Here is a 14,508-nt window from a genome sequence, read left to right on the forward strand (position 1 = left end):
ATTGCTTTCCATATTGGCTGCACCAATTTGCAGTCCCACCAGTAATGTATGAGTGTGCCTTTTCCCCAACATCCTCGCCAATACTAATTTTTTGTTTGTATTCTTCATAGCTGCCATTATGACTGGAGTAAGATGAAATCTTAAGAGTAGTTTTGATTTGCATTTCTCTAATTGCTAGTGATGTTGAACATTTTTTCATCTATTTGTTGGTTGATTGTATATCCTCTTCTGAGAAGTATCTGTTCAGTTCCTTGGCTCATTTATTGATTGGATTATTTGTTTTTTTTTTTTGTGTGTGTGTGTGTGTTACGATTTTTGAGTTCTTTATATTTCCTGGAGATTAGTGCTCTATCTGACACGTGTGTGGTAAGAATTTGTTCCCAATTAGTAGGCTCTCTATTCACCTCACTGATTGTTTCTGTTGCTGAGAAGAAACTTTTTAGTCTGAATCCATCCCATTTATTGATTCTTGATTTTATTTTTTATTCTTTAGGAATCTTATTAAGGAAATTGGGGCCTAATCCGACATGATGGAGATTTGGGTCTACTTTTTCTTCTAATAGACGCAGTGTCTCTGATTTAATTCCTAGGTCCTTGATCCAGTTGAAGTTGAGTTTTGTGCATGGTGAGAGATAGATTTTGTTACATGTGGATTTCCAGTTTTCCCAGCACCATCTGTCCAATGTAGGTTTTTGGCACCTTTGTCAAATATAAGATAACTGTAATTATGTGGGTTAGTCTGTGTGTCCTCTACTCTGTACCACTGATCTAATACCAGAAAAACTAGGGATAACAGAAACATATCTCAACATCATAAAAGATATCTACGCTAAGCCCCAGACCAACATCATTCTAAATGGAGAAAAATTCAAAGCATTCCCTCTAAAAACTGGAACAAGACAGGGATGTTCTCTTTCATCACTTCTATTTAATATAATTCTTGAAACACTGGCCTGAGCAATTAAACAAAAGAAATTAAAGAGATATGGATAGGTAAAAAAGAACTCAAATTAGCACTATTTGCGGACAATATGATTCTATACCCAGAAGACCCCCCCCCCAAAAAAAAATTCCACCAGAAAACTTCTAGAACTAGTAAATGAATTCAGCAAAGTAGTAGGATACAAGATCAACACCCAAATCAAAGGCATTTCTGTATATCAGTGACAAATCCTCTGAAAGGGAAATGAGAAAAACTACCTCATTTACAATAGCATCAAAAAAATAAAATAAAATACTTGGGAATCATCTTAACGAAAGAGGTGAAAGCCCTCTACAATGAAAACTACAGAGTGATAAAGAAAGAAATTAAAGAAGATCTTAGAAGATTGAAAGATCTCCCTTATTCTTGGATAGGCAGAATTAATGTTGTCAAAATGACCATACTACCAAATGCACTAAACAGATTTAATGCAATTCCAATCAAACTCCCAATGACATTCCTCATAGAAAATAGAAAAAGCAGTCATGAAATTCATCTGGAAAAATAATAAGAGACCCAGAATAGCTAAAGCAATCCTTAGCAAGAAGAGTGAAGCAGGTGGCATGATTATACTAGATCTTAAACTACACTACAGAGCAATACTAACAAAAGTAGCAGGGTACTGGCACCAAAATAGGCTTGTGGTCCAATGGTACAGAATAGAGGTTAGAGTGTGAATTTATCTGATTAAAACTTTTTTAAAATTCCATGTGCCTGGAACTAAAGACAACAGTGGCTCCTTATTCATGGACGATATGGCCTAAGATCCCCAGCAAATGTACCAAGTACTATATGTACTGTGTTCTTTCCTATATCCATAAACTTTTTTGGGGGGTGGGTACTGGGGATTGAACTCAAGGGCACTCGACCACTGAGTCACACCCCCAGACAGGGTCTCAGTGAATTGCTTAGCACCTTGCTCTTGCTGAGGCTGGCCTTAAACTCTTGATCCCCCTGTCTCAGCCTCCCCAGCCACTGGGCTTACAGGTGTGTGCCACTGCACCTGGTTATACACATACTTTTGAAGCTTTATTTATAAATTAGATACAGTAAAAGATGAACAATAATGAAATAGAACTATAATAATATGCTATAAGAATTATGTTAATGTGGTCTGTCTCCAAATATCTTATTGTATTTACTTATTCATATCTTTACTGTATTTATGCTGCTGCTTCTTGTGATGTGAGACGATATCAAGGAAACATTTTATAGCTGTCTTTGGAATATGCAAATTACCAGCATCACAGTTATTGAACTTTGGAGCCATTAGTAAGCACAATAAGGGTTACTTGAACACAAGCACTTTGATACCACAACAGTCAATCTGATAACTGGGATGCTCTAAGTAACAAATGGGCAGGTAATATGCACAGTGTGGATATACAGGGCTAAAGGGAAATTCATGTCCTGGGCAGGATGGAGCCAAACTGAATGAGACTTTATCATGCTACTCAGAATGGGAAGCGATTTAAAACTTATGAATTGTTTATTTCTAGAATTTTCCATTTAGTATTTTTAGAGTACAGTTGACCATGTGGCTGAGGTAGCTGAAACCTCAGAAAGCAAAATCATGAAAGACAAAACCAGTAAGTATGATGATACACAACTGTGATCCCAGACACTTGGGATGTTGAGGTAGGAGGATATGCTTAAGGCCAGTCTGGGCAACTTAGGGAAACCCTGTTTCAAAATAAAATATTTACAAAGAGCTGGGATACAGCTCAGTGATTAGAGTGCCTCTAGATTCAATCCCCAGTGCCACACACACACACACACACAAAAAAAAAAAAAAGAAAAGGAAAAAAGAAAGAAAGAAATTAATAATAATAATATTAATTAATTAGGAAAAAGTTAATTAAGAAATATTTACAATTGGATAACAAAAATATTAGTTAAAATTCATGGGAAAAATATGTGAGACATAGTAGCGCTTTATAAAACAATGTATTCATGTTTCAAATATACTTATCATGATATAAGGTTTAAACTAAAACAAACTATGCAATTCAGTTAAGTTAGAAATCACCATCAGTGCAAATAAACAAAACAAAAAAATAAATAAACATAATAAAAGAATAAACATAATAACATGAATCAGTATTGAAACTTTAAAAAGTAAGATAAAATAAATGAAAATCTCATTCTTTGGGAAAATGATGATATATTCTCACTCCACACCTCTTTAGTTGGCAGATAAGAAGGCCGGCAGGTGAATGCAAGAGGCCCCGCACTCCAGGCAGCAGAGGGCTGGCTCTGGCCACAGGACCACGTCCCTGCCTGGCCCGGCAGGCCCCTCCAGCCTGTTGGAGGACCACAGGCAAATATGAGGTGGCAAGAATATGCAGCACACACGTGAAAACCATACACACTTAGAGATTACATGGGCAGCACGGAAGACTCTCACAGAAAACACAATCAGGCCCACAGCACAGTATATCGATGTGATTAAACACACACACCAAACAACATGGGCCCTCACAGGAACACACGCCACAGTGACTACTGGTCAGAACGCAGACTCCAGGACCTCCACGAGGGAGAGGAGCTGCCCTGACTCACCTGCAAGCACGACCGCTGTGCCCTGCCCTGAGGTGCAGGGGAGGACAGTGGGAGAACAGCAGTGCTGGACTCGTAGCTGGACCCTACCTGTTGAGCCTCTATGCCCCCAGCAGACCTACCCCCCAACAGGGCAAGGGTACAGCTAGAGGGCTTCCCTCTCCACAGCTGTGGCAGGGGCCAACTGGCTGCTGAGCACATTCCTGGAATGAAACCAGCAGGTGAAACTGGAATTTCTACCTCAGTACTGTTCTTAGGTGGCCTGGGGTTTCTTTCGATTTTTACATATTCTTTCATTTTTAACTTATTTTGGGAATTTCATATATATCTGAACGAGCAAGAACAGTGTAAGGGTGATAAGCCCTGAGTGCCCATTCACCTTGCAGCAGTCAGGCCTGGCCACCTGTGTTGCTCAGACTGTGTCCTGCTGGGCCATTTGGGAGTAAACCCCAGACACCAGCCCATCCCATGACCCACACTTATCTTCTTGTACCATGAACTGGTGCATGAGTCTGTCTCAACACCTGTCAGGCTTGGCAGTGTGAGTGGCGGACTTGCTTTTCCCACTGGCAGGGGGCAGGGTGGGGGTGTCTCGCTGGCATTGCCACCTGCAGACTTACTGAGAGTCCACCTTTGTGCTGCTCCACTGAGGACAAGGACTGGATGCTGTGAAATACTGATACCACATGCCCTGGGACACACATGCCATCTCTGAATCAGAAATTCCCTTCAGGGTAGGCTTATGTCATACACTTTGTATTCAGTCAAAGATTCCTGAGGACTTAAATACAGAACATTTTTTTTTTTTTGAGGAACTAGGGATTGAACACAGGAGTGCTGTACCTCTGAGCTTCGCTCCCCACCCCTTTTTAAAATTTTTATTTTGAGTAAAGGTTTCCCTAAGTTGCCCAGGCTGGCCTCAAACATGAGATTCTCCTGCTTTGATCTCCCAAGCCGCTGAGATCATTGGCGTGTGCCACCACACCTGGACAGACCAAATCTTTTACAACAAAGACCAAAATTAACCCCAGTTGCTAGAGGTGCAGCTCAGAAGTGGAGCGCTTGCCTAGCCTGTGGGAGGTCTTGGTCAGTCTCCAGAACCACAAGCAAACAGAGTCGTTCTGTTGCTCACTTAATCACAACTTCTGAAATGTGAGATGACAAGGAAGCCGACATCATGTGTGCACCTAAATTACCAAACAGTTCAGTGAGGATGTCACCTCCAAACAAGAACAAGACAGGCCAGGTCTCCTGACAAGAACTGCCCCTCTGTTCCTCACCATGGCCAGGACCTGTCCAGGGTCAGCTGAGCTCAGTGGTATAAGACTCGGGGATCTGCAGATGTGCAGGTTCGCAGCTTTCTTCTTCTAACTCAGAGACCTAATGTGGCTACCAACCTTTTAGCTTTACCAAGCAAAAAAGGGAAAGGAAAAAAGAAAAGGAGACACAAAGGAGAAAAGGAAAGAAACAAGATAAACCCACTGTCTACAATCATCTTGATTTTAGAATTTTTTTTGGTGTGTGTGTGTGTGTGTGTGTGTGTGTGTGTGTGTGGTGGTAGGGACTGAACCCAGGGTCTTGTGCATGCAAAGCAAGTACTTTACCAACTGAGCTATGTCCCCAGCTCCAAGAAGGACTTTTTTAAATATTAAAAAAAGGCTGGGGTTGTGGGTCAGCAGTAAAGCACTCACATAGCAAGTGCGGGGTGTTGAGTTCGATCCTCAGCACCACATAAAAATAAATAAATAAATAAATAAAATTTCAGTTTTATTGTATTGTATCCAACTACAACTAAAAACAAACAAACAAACAAAAAAGCAGGCCATAATCTTAGGATTGAGGATGTTCTACTTTGAAAAAATGATTTAAAGAAAAACTACCCTTATTTTAAGCTCATCTCACCAATTTTACAGACCAGTACTTGAGAACTCTGTTTACATTACCACTGATACTTGAAATAAAATTGGGTTACTGTGGATTGGCCATTTGCTTCACGAGCTTTATCAGTACCCTTTGCTACTGTTATGGTTTGGATGTGAGGTGTCCCCCAAAGCTCACGTCAGACAACGCAGAAGGTTCAGAGGAGAAACAACTGGATTGTGAGAGCCTGAACCCGTCAGTGAATTAATCCCCTGATAGGGTTGACTGAGTGGTAAGTGAAGTGATAGGGTGTGGTGGAGGGTGGGCTCTGGTTGTGGTTTGGGGTTATATATTTGTATCCAGCAAATGGAGTCTCTCTCTGCTTCCTGATCATCATGTGAACTGCCTCTCTCTCTGCCACACTCTTCCACCAGGGTGTTCAGCTTCACCTCGAGCCCCGAGGAATGGACCTGGTCTTCTGTGGACTAGGACCTCTGAAACCGTGAGCCCTCAAAAATTTTTTTCCTCTTTTATAGTTCCGCTGGTCAGATCATTTAATCACAGCAGTGAAAAAGCTGACTAAAACAGATACACATTAAATTAAAAAAAAAAAAAAAAAAACTTATTGCACTTCTATCAGTCATCCATGCACTTTAAGAAACAATACTCAACAATGAAAGCACCAGGGGCACCTTTCAGAGTTCCTTGCATCGGCACAGGTTCAGCTGCAGCCGACTTCAGGGTCAGAGGAACTGGTAAACTGGTTCCAGAGCATTCTCTCAGATAGCACCGCTTCACCAAATGTCCTCATACCCAGCAATCGCATCCTACCCTCTACAGAGACACTTACAAGAGAGAAGGCTATCCTTTACTTCCCTGGATGACACAGAGGCCACTTGACACATCTTTAGAACAAGAGCTGGCTCCTGCCCTGGCTGGTCTAGGAGGATCCCTCCCCTCCAACAGTCCCTGGGGACTACCAGCACCTTCTGCACTCTTACCCAAGCCAAGCGAAAGGAACTTGAGGTTCCACTTCTTTATTCACTTTGTCAGGTGGCAGAACCATCAGACAGAAGGTAGATTTCAAACAGAAATGTTGCCCACATGACCCTATTGTTCCAAGAAAGAGCCCATCAAAACAGAACATTTTGTAATGGAGACTGTCGTTAAGAGAAAATTGGAGTCTAGTACCATATGACCTGTCAGGCCACAAAGGGACTCTTATTTTTTTCTTTAAAGACTTATAGTCAAAGTCCTGGTTTTGTATGTGACCTAAGACCAGGAACTGGTAAACTGAAAAATGTGAGGGCTACATAACCCCTCCCTCCTGTTTTCTCAGAATCTCCACCACAGAGCCGTGGTGAGGTCTGACTGAACAGAACTCTATTCCAAGGGCTGGAACAGCTCCCTGCACACTCCACTCTCAATGACCCTCAGCACAAAGAAGTGACAGCGAGGGGGCCCCTGCACACACTGAGGTCGGGCTTGGTGGCACCACAGCAGTGCTGATTGCTCACCTCTCTTCCCAGCCCCACCCTCAGGGCATCAGGCTGGCAGCTGTTGTGAGCTGCCCCACAGTCCCAACTCCGCAGAACCCAAGATCTGCTTTCTGCCCCAGAGAGCAAGCTAGGCAATACTCTACTAGGTTAAATGTGAGGATTCCACCTGGTCCGACAGAAAAAGCAGCATGAGCCTGTGGGGACTAGTATCTGTGCTCAGAGGGCAAACACAACACGTCTATTCTGGGCACAGACTACTGGGGAAAAAAATACCCCCCCAAAAAACAAACCCCTTATTTTAAAAAGGGGGTAAACAGGTGAACAAAAACCCAAAGTCAGAGGTAAAAAGAATAGCCACAAATATAAAGGTAAATTAAAATAATCGTGAAAGGATACTTTAATGAATTCAAAGAAGTCCTAAGCCATCTGCAGTTGTGGAAGCACAGCCACCTTAGCCCTGTGCACAAGCGGCTCCGGCGTCTCTTGCCTCAGGCTGCATGGCTCAGAGGCATCTGCTGGGGAAGGAGTGCATGCCTGTCCCCAGAACAGACAGCTCCTTTAGGAGTTTTGACCCAGTCTTCCCTTCTCTGGGTCAAAACTCCAGGCCTGACACATAGTTAGCATCTTTTATGGATTTGCTGACTAAACAAATAAATCAATTTTTTCTCAAACCCCACAGTGCACGAGCAAGCCAGACAGACTCTGCCAGGGGTGCTTCCAGGCAGGGTGGGAAATTCCACTGGTCCCCAGCATTTACTCTCTCTGTCTTCAACAGCAACACCTTTCTTAAACCTACGTTTTCCACCTTTCTTGCAGCCATCTGTAGTTATGTGACCAAACTCTAGTCAATGACATGTGAGAGGAAGGAACTAGAACCCAAGTTCTCACTTGGCATGAGAGCTCCTGTGGTTCTTGTAACCCTTCTGTCCCTGAGAGACCAAGAGGCAGAGCAGCTACTCTGGATCCACAGATTGAGGAAGGGTGACTACCAGACCAGTCTTTGTGAGAAAGAAAGGCCCCACTCAAGCCAGTGGTCTCCGGGATCTCTTTATAGCAGCTCAGTCTGTACCTTAATATAATCCAAACAACCTTCCTAACTTTTTCACCTGTGAACTAATATTTTTCAAAAAGTTCTAAGAGTCATTCAACAAGCCTGGCATATAAGTGCTCAATAAGTACAACAAGGTGCCACATAATGACATCTCAGTCAATGACAGACAGCATGTATAACCTGGCCTCATAAGATCATATCACCTAGTGATGTTGCAGCCATCTTAATTGTATAAGGGCATTCCACACTGTTTGCACACAATGAAATCACCAGGTGATGCATTTATCAGAATATATCCCAAAGCAAGCTGACTAACTCAATTTACTGAAAGAAGAAAGGAGGGATATGATGTCACTGACGCCTACTGTAAACTCAACAGTGTTCATTGCCTCCGCTTTTAAAATTAATACTTGCCCCTCATTTCCCAGTGACAGAGAAACAAAATCCCCGTATGGCTATGTATCTTAAGCACAGCAAAGATGATGAGATATGAAAAATGACAAACCCTAAAACAGTGTGGCCTGGGAAGAGAGAGTGAGGAGGAAGGCAACACATTGATAATAATATTGAAACTTTCCCAATACCTCCTTTCTCAGTGCGGAGACAATGCCTAGAAGCGAAGCAAACATCACCCAGTGGCAAGACCATCTCTGGGGAGGAGATATCCATCAAGCCTAGACTGGCAGTCTCTCAGAGGACGCCAAATAGATCCTTCTCAAAATAAATCCTTTCCCGGCATGGGGTTGTGGCTCAGTGATAGAGTGCTCGCCTAGCATGTGCAAGGTGCTGGGTTCGATCCTCAGCACCACATAAAAATAAATAAATAAAATAAAGGTATTGTGCCCAATTACAATCAATCAATCAATCAATGTGTGTGTGTCACACACAAATAAATAAATCCTTTCCCAGTGACAGTACAATGGGACTCTGGAGGGAAAGAGATACATACTGAACACTGACCCCAGGCCCTCCATTAGACACACTCTGTCAATAATCAAGTCACCTCTCAGTGTAACCATATAAGCACAGACTCCCCCTTTGGCCAGGAGCTCATTTTCCACCGGAAAGTGGGTGCCTCCTTGGTGCTCTCATGAGGCAGATGGACAGAAGGGACGGGCAGACTCCCTCAAGTCCTTAGGTCAATTTCGTTGCTAAAGAAAGGCTCTGCTGATCCCTGAAGTTTGCATCTGGTTCAGTCCTTTTGTGCTAACAGATGAGCTGAGAAGGTTGTGTACTATTTATTCTCCTTCTCAAGGAAGGGGGCTCAAGGAACTCAGAACAAGAAGCTAAGAAACAAAACACAACTGGGCAGCAGCCAGGAGGTCCTTCCTGAGCACCAAAAGAGAAGCAAACTCCTTTCCTAGGGTTGGATGTGATTCTTTGGTCTTCAGTTGTATGTTTGGGAAATGTAGGTAACTCATAAAATTAATTGATTAAATGAAATTTTTAAAAAAATGAAATCAGCCAGGCCCGGTGGTCCATGCCTGTAATCTCAAGAGACTCGGGAGGCTGAGACAGGAGGATCACAAGTTCAAAGCCAGCCTCAACAATGGTGAGGTGCTTAGCAACTAACTGAGACCCTGTCTCTAAATAAAATACAAAATTAAAGCCGGGGATATGGCTCAGGGGTCAAGTGCCCCTGAGTTCAATCCCTGGTACAAAAAAAAAAAAAAAAGAAGAAGAAATTCATTTTTTTTTTCCAAAACAGAATGAGATTTCCAAAGGAACTCATGATGAAAGAGCATGTATTCCAGAACCACAGGCAAAAACCAATACACTGAGCAAACCTACCAATATCAAGATGCTTTTCCTTCCCAGTGCTGGGACTCAGACACGGGCCCTCCGTATCAAAGGCAGGCAAGCACTCTTCCACTGAGTGACGTCCCCAACCCTAATGTTCATTTGTATTTACTAACATATTTGTTGTTAACCCTTTCTTGAATCTCAGTTCTTCACCTGGGCTATTGTTTGGTGGGGGGAGTGGCAAAAGGACAGCCAGTGAAGGTAATAAATAATCGGGCCCAATCAGAAATATGGGGGCTTATTCAAGAGGAAAGAAAATAAAATGCCAATCTCTCCAAAGCCCTTCTCCCTCCTCTTCCATCTGCTGCCAAGGCTGTGTTTCAGGGAAGCGTCCCTCCCTGCCGGGCTGTGGGATCGTCACTGAAGCACCTCCTGGGTGGCTCCTTTCCTGCCCATCTGGCAGATGTGGAGAGGCACCCCTGGAAGGCTGCTTCCCCACCTTTTGACCACTAGTCATTTAGACAAGATAAAGGGGGAAGGAAGGTGTGAGAACCAAGGAAATCTAAAACCTGTAAAAGGGGTAGGACACCCCCACTTCCTCAGACACCCAGCTCTGAGGCCCCTTCTCTTCAGAGAAGTCCACCTCTGTTCCACCTTTAAATAGAATCTGCTTTCTATGCTTGCCTCGGTGCTTCTTGGGTGTTCAACCTTCAACATCTGGGGAAATGGAACTTGGCCCTGATTCTCATCAGTGGCATCAGTTTTCTGCCTAAGACCCACCCTTTGGAATCATATTTAGTAAAGGGCTATGTTTTAGTCCATTCCTGCCAAGTAGCACAGACAGGGAGATTTACGAGCAACACATGTGTTTCCCATCATTCTGGAGGCTGGGAAGTCTAAGATCCAGGCATCACTGGACAGATGTCTGCTACGCGCTTCTTCCTCACAGAGGAGCCTCCTTGGTGCTCTCATGAGGCAGATGGACAGAAGGGACGGGCAGACTCCCTCAAGTCCTTAGGTCAGCTGCAGCTCTCATCCACCAGAGTAAAGCCCGTGTGAGTTAATCCCCTCCCACAGAACCCGCCTCTTAACACCACTGCACCAGGGATCAGGTGCCGACCTGGTTTTGAGGGACACACACTTAACCACAGCTGGGTGTTAGTAACAAATTCAATTTCTGTTTTCCTTAAAATGTCTTTATTTCATCCTAATTCTTCTTTTCTTTGCCTTGGTCTCTGTCATGGTCCTCTTCACTTTTCTGCTACTGAGGCCATAGGGGAGGTTCAGAAGAAGTCATGTCACTGAGACTCGCCCTTATTCTTGAAAGACAGTTTTGCCTGGTAGGAAGTGAAGGTCAGCCGTTGTTGCTCTCAGCATGAAGACTTCAGCCCACTGGCTTTCCCACTGTTGCACTTAACATGCTACAATGTGGGTCTGAAGTGTTCCCCAAAGGCTCATGTGCGAAAGACTCTGTCACCAGCCTTTGGCACTACTGGAAGGTGACAACCTTTAGGAGGTAATACCCAATGGAAGGAAGTTAGGTCACTGACGTGGTGCCCTTGGAGAGGACACTGGGACCCAAGCCCCTTCCTTTCTCTTTCTCCTTATATCCAGTCACCACATGCTCTCTTGCACGATATTCTGTCTCCCCACAGGCTCCAAAACAATGTGGGCAACAGTACAGGAACTGCAACCTCAGAAACAAAGAGCCAAAATAATCTTTCCTCCTTTTGTTTTATCTCAGATATCTTGTCACAAGCAATAAAAACTAACACAAACCGTCCTCTTAACTGTGGCTCAAATTAAGTTAATCTGTCTTCTTCCTCTGGTTTAAGATCCCTTTCTGTCTTTGGTGCTTTGATGTTTTATTCTGTTTTGACTAGCTTTAATTTTTTTATTTATTCATTCTCCTTATGATTCATCATTCGTTTTCTTGAATCTGAAGACTTGTTGTTTTCACCAATTGTAGAAAATCTTTAGCTTTTATCTTCTCAAATAATAAATCTGACTGTTCTCTCTTCTCCTTTTAGAACACCAAAAAAATTTACATTAGATATTCTCCCTCCATGCTCCATGCCATGGAACCTCTATTCTGTATTTTTAAATTTTTTTTAGTTGTAGATGGACATAATACCTTTATTTTATTGATTTTTTTTTTTTTTTTTTTTTGCAGTGCTGAGGATGGAACCCAGTGCCCCACACGTGCTAAGCGAGAACTCCACCACTGAGCCACACCGCCAACCCCTCTCCTGTGTTTTTTGCTATGTTCTCTGCTTCATTCAGTGTGATTCCTGTGACCGGTTTTCTGGTTCACTGTTCTTCTCTTTGCTGCGTGTAATTTGTTGTTAACCCTACACATTAAATTCTTTTTGACATGGGCTTTTGCTACATTGCTCAGGCTGGCTTCAAACTCCTAGGCTGAAACAACCCTCTGCCATAGTCTGCCACCGCCACGCCCAGCTCTTCTGATACCTGAAGCCCAGAGGGGCTGTTTCTGCTGGTTCTAACCGATGGTGCCTTTTTTCCTGGTGTGCCTTGTCATTTTTGTCTGTGTACTACTAATCAATGTCCTGAAAAAAATTATCAGGGATTAAGTGCCAACATGATTTTGAGGGACACACACTTAACCACAGCTGGGTTAATGAATCTTAGGATGAAGATAACTTTCTCCATCTCCTGCAGGATGCCTGAAGGCATTATCAAGCCAAAACACCATAAATTCAAGCTTGATTTTCCTGAACCACCACAAAGTATAAATCCAGGCTCAAAATCCTAATAAAAGCTAATCCATAACAGACAGATTTACCCCTTTTCTTTTTTCCTTCTAAGTGCAGGAAAAGATAGCCAACTGGGGACAGGGACTGGAGTGAGGGCACAGGCCTCAGTGTATGCTAACCCCAAGGATATGGCCCTCCAGAGTTCCAGCGAGTGTAGGGAGGTCTGCTGGAGGCTTTCCACCTTGAGAGGCCACAGAGCCTAACTACTCTTCTTGACCTATAAATCCTCTAAAAATCAAAAGCTCCACTTTGTCCAGAAGAGCAGATGCCTTCAGAGCACCGGCAGATTCCATCCTATGGAGCTGTCTACCAGCTCTTACATTCTGGTAGACGTTTTGAATAATCTTTATTATATTAAATAATATTTCTCAGCTCCTACATTTTGATTTAGAAGTTCCTTTAATATGTTCAGTTCTTAGATTGTTTTTTGTTGTTGTTGTTATTGTTGTAGGTGGACACAATGCCTTTATTTTTATTTATTTATTTTTATGGGGTGTTCAGGATCGAACCCAGTGCCTCACCGGCACTAGGCAAGCACTCTCACTGAGCCACAACCTCAGCCTTTTTAGATTTTTTTTTAATATTTATTTTTCAGTTTTTGGTGGACACAACATCTTTATTTTGTTTTTATGTGGTGCTGAGGATCGAACCCAGCGCTCAGCGCATGCCAGGTGAGCGCGTTACTGCATGAGCCACATCCCCAGCCCATTAGATTATTTTTTAATCCAACCATTTAAATTGTTTTCCATAGGCTGGGGGAAAAAATTATATTCTCTCATCAATTTCAGGAATTATACTACTCTCTAGTAGCTTCAATTCATACTGGTATCTGTTGTCAGCTTAGTTGGTATTCCCTTTTTTTATTTTTTATTAGTTATTGATGGATCTTTATTTATTTATTTGTTTATATATGGTGCTAAGAACTGAACCCAGTGCCTCACACATGCTAGGCAAGTACTCTACCAATCCCAGCCCCCAGAAGGATTTTTTTTTAATATTTATTTAGTTGTAGATGAACACAGTATCTTTATGTATTTTTTTTTATGCAGTCGTGAGGATTGAACCCAGTGCCTCCTACATGCGAGGCAAGCACTTTTACCACTGTGCTACAGCCTCAGCCCCTGGTATTCCCTTTTAGATAATCTAACTTTTACCTCTAGCTTAATATCTTCTTTTTATCTTTGGTGTTATATAATTTCAATGTATGGGTATGAAGTTTGGGGGTTTTTTTAAATTTTTTTATTTTTTAAAATTACTTGGGACATATCATGCTTCATAAATCTATGGATTTGTGTCTTTTATTAGTTGTTTTTAAAGTTTGAAGTTATTAACACTTAAATAATGCCTCTTCTCTTTTTTTTTTTTTTTTGGTGGTGCTATGGATTAATCCCAGGGCCATGGTCATGGCCATATGCATGTGAGGCAAACATTCTATCAACTGAGCTATATCCCCAGCCCCTTCCCATATGTTTTTAATCTGGAATTCCAACTTCATTTTACATCATCTTTCTTTCTTTTTCTTTTTTTTAATTTTTGTACTGGGATTGAACCCAGGGGTACTTAACTACTGAGCTACATTACCAGCCATTTTTATTTTTTATTTTGAGACACGGTCTAAGTTCCTCAGGGCCTTGCCAAGGTACTGAGACTGGCCTTGAACTCACAATCCTCCTACCTCAGCCTCCTGAGTCGCTGGGATTTACAGGTGTGTGCCAGTTACATCTTTTTATTCTAATGTCTATTTCCTCTCAATGTCACTGTTCACCTCCCATCTCTCAGTGCTGCACTCTGGATAATTTTTTCAATTTATGTTCTTTTTACTAATTCAATCTTCATCTGTGTTTAATCTGTTTAGTTTACATTTTGTCTTTCATTTCTACTTTTCTATAAGTTCTGATTGGGTCATTTTAACACTTCACTTTTTGTTACTGATTTTTATTCTAGTTTGCATTTACTCAAACATTTCAAACATAATTATTATTTATACTGCATTTGATCATTCAATGTCTGTAGGCCATGGGACATCTAATTATGTTC

General features: G+C 42.3%; 1 protein-coding gene and 1 non-coding gene across 12 annotated transcripts in view; both read right to left on the reverse strand.

Annotated features, from left to right (window-relative positions):
• Positions 1-14,508, reverse strand: part of Ppp6r2 (protein phosphatase 6 regulatory subunit 2) — a 96,285-nt gene that overhangs the window by 48,366 nt on the left and 33,411 nt on the right. The gene's annotated exons all lie outside the window — the stretch shown is intronic.
• On the reverse strand, positions 10,927-11,001 carry LOC114106328 (small nucleolar RNA SNORD62). Its single transcript, XR_003585174.2, has one exon. It is a non-coding gene; the product is annotated as a small nucleolar RNA SNORD62 (small nucleolar RNA).

The sequence above is a fragment of the Marmota flaviventris genome, chromosome 3, assembly GCF_047511675.1.
Source record: "Marmota flaviventris isolate mMarFla1 chromosome 3, mMarFla1.hap1, whole genome shotgun sequence".
NCBI classification, from domain to species: domain Eukaryota; kingdom Metazoa; phylum Chordata; class Mammalia; order Rodentia; family Sciuridae; genus Marmota; species Marmota flaviventris.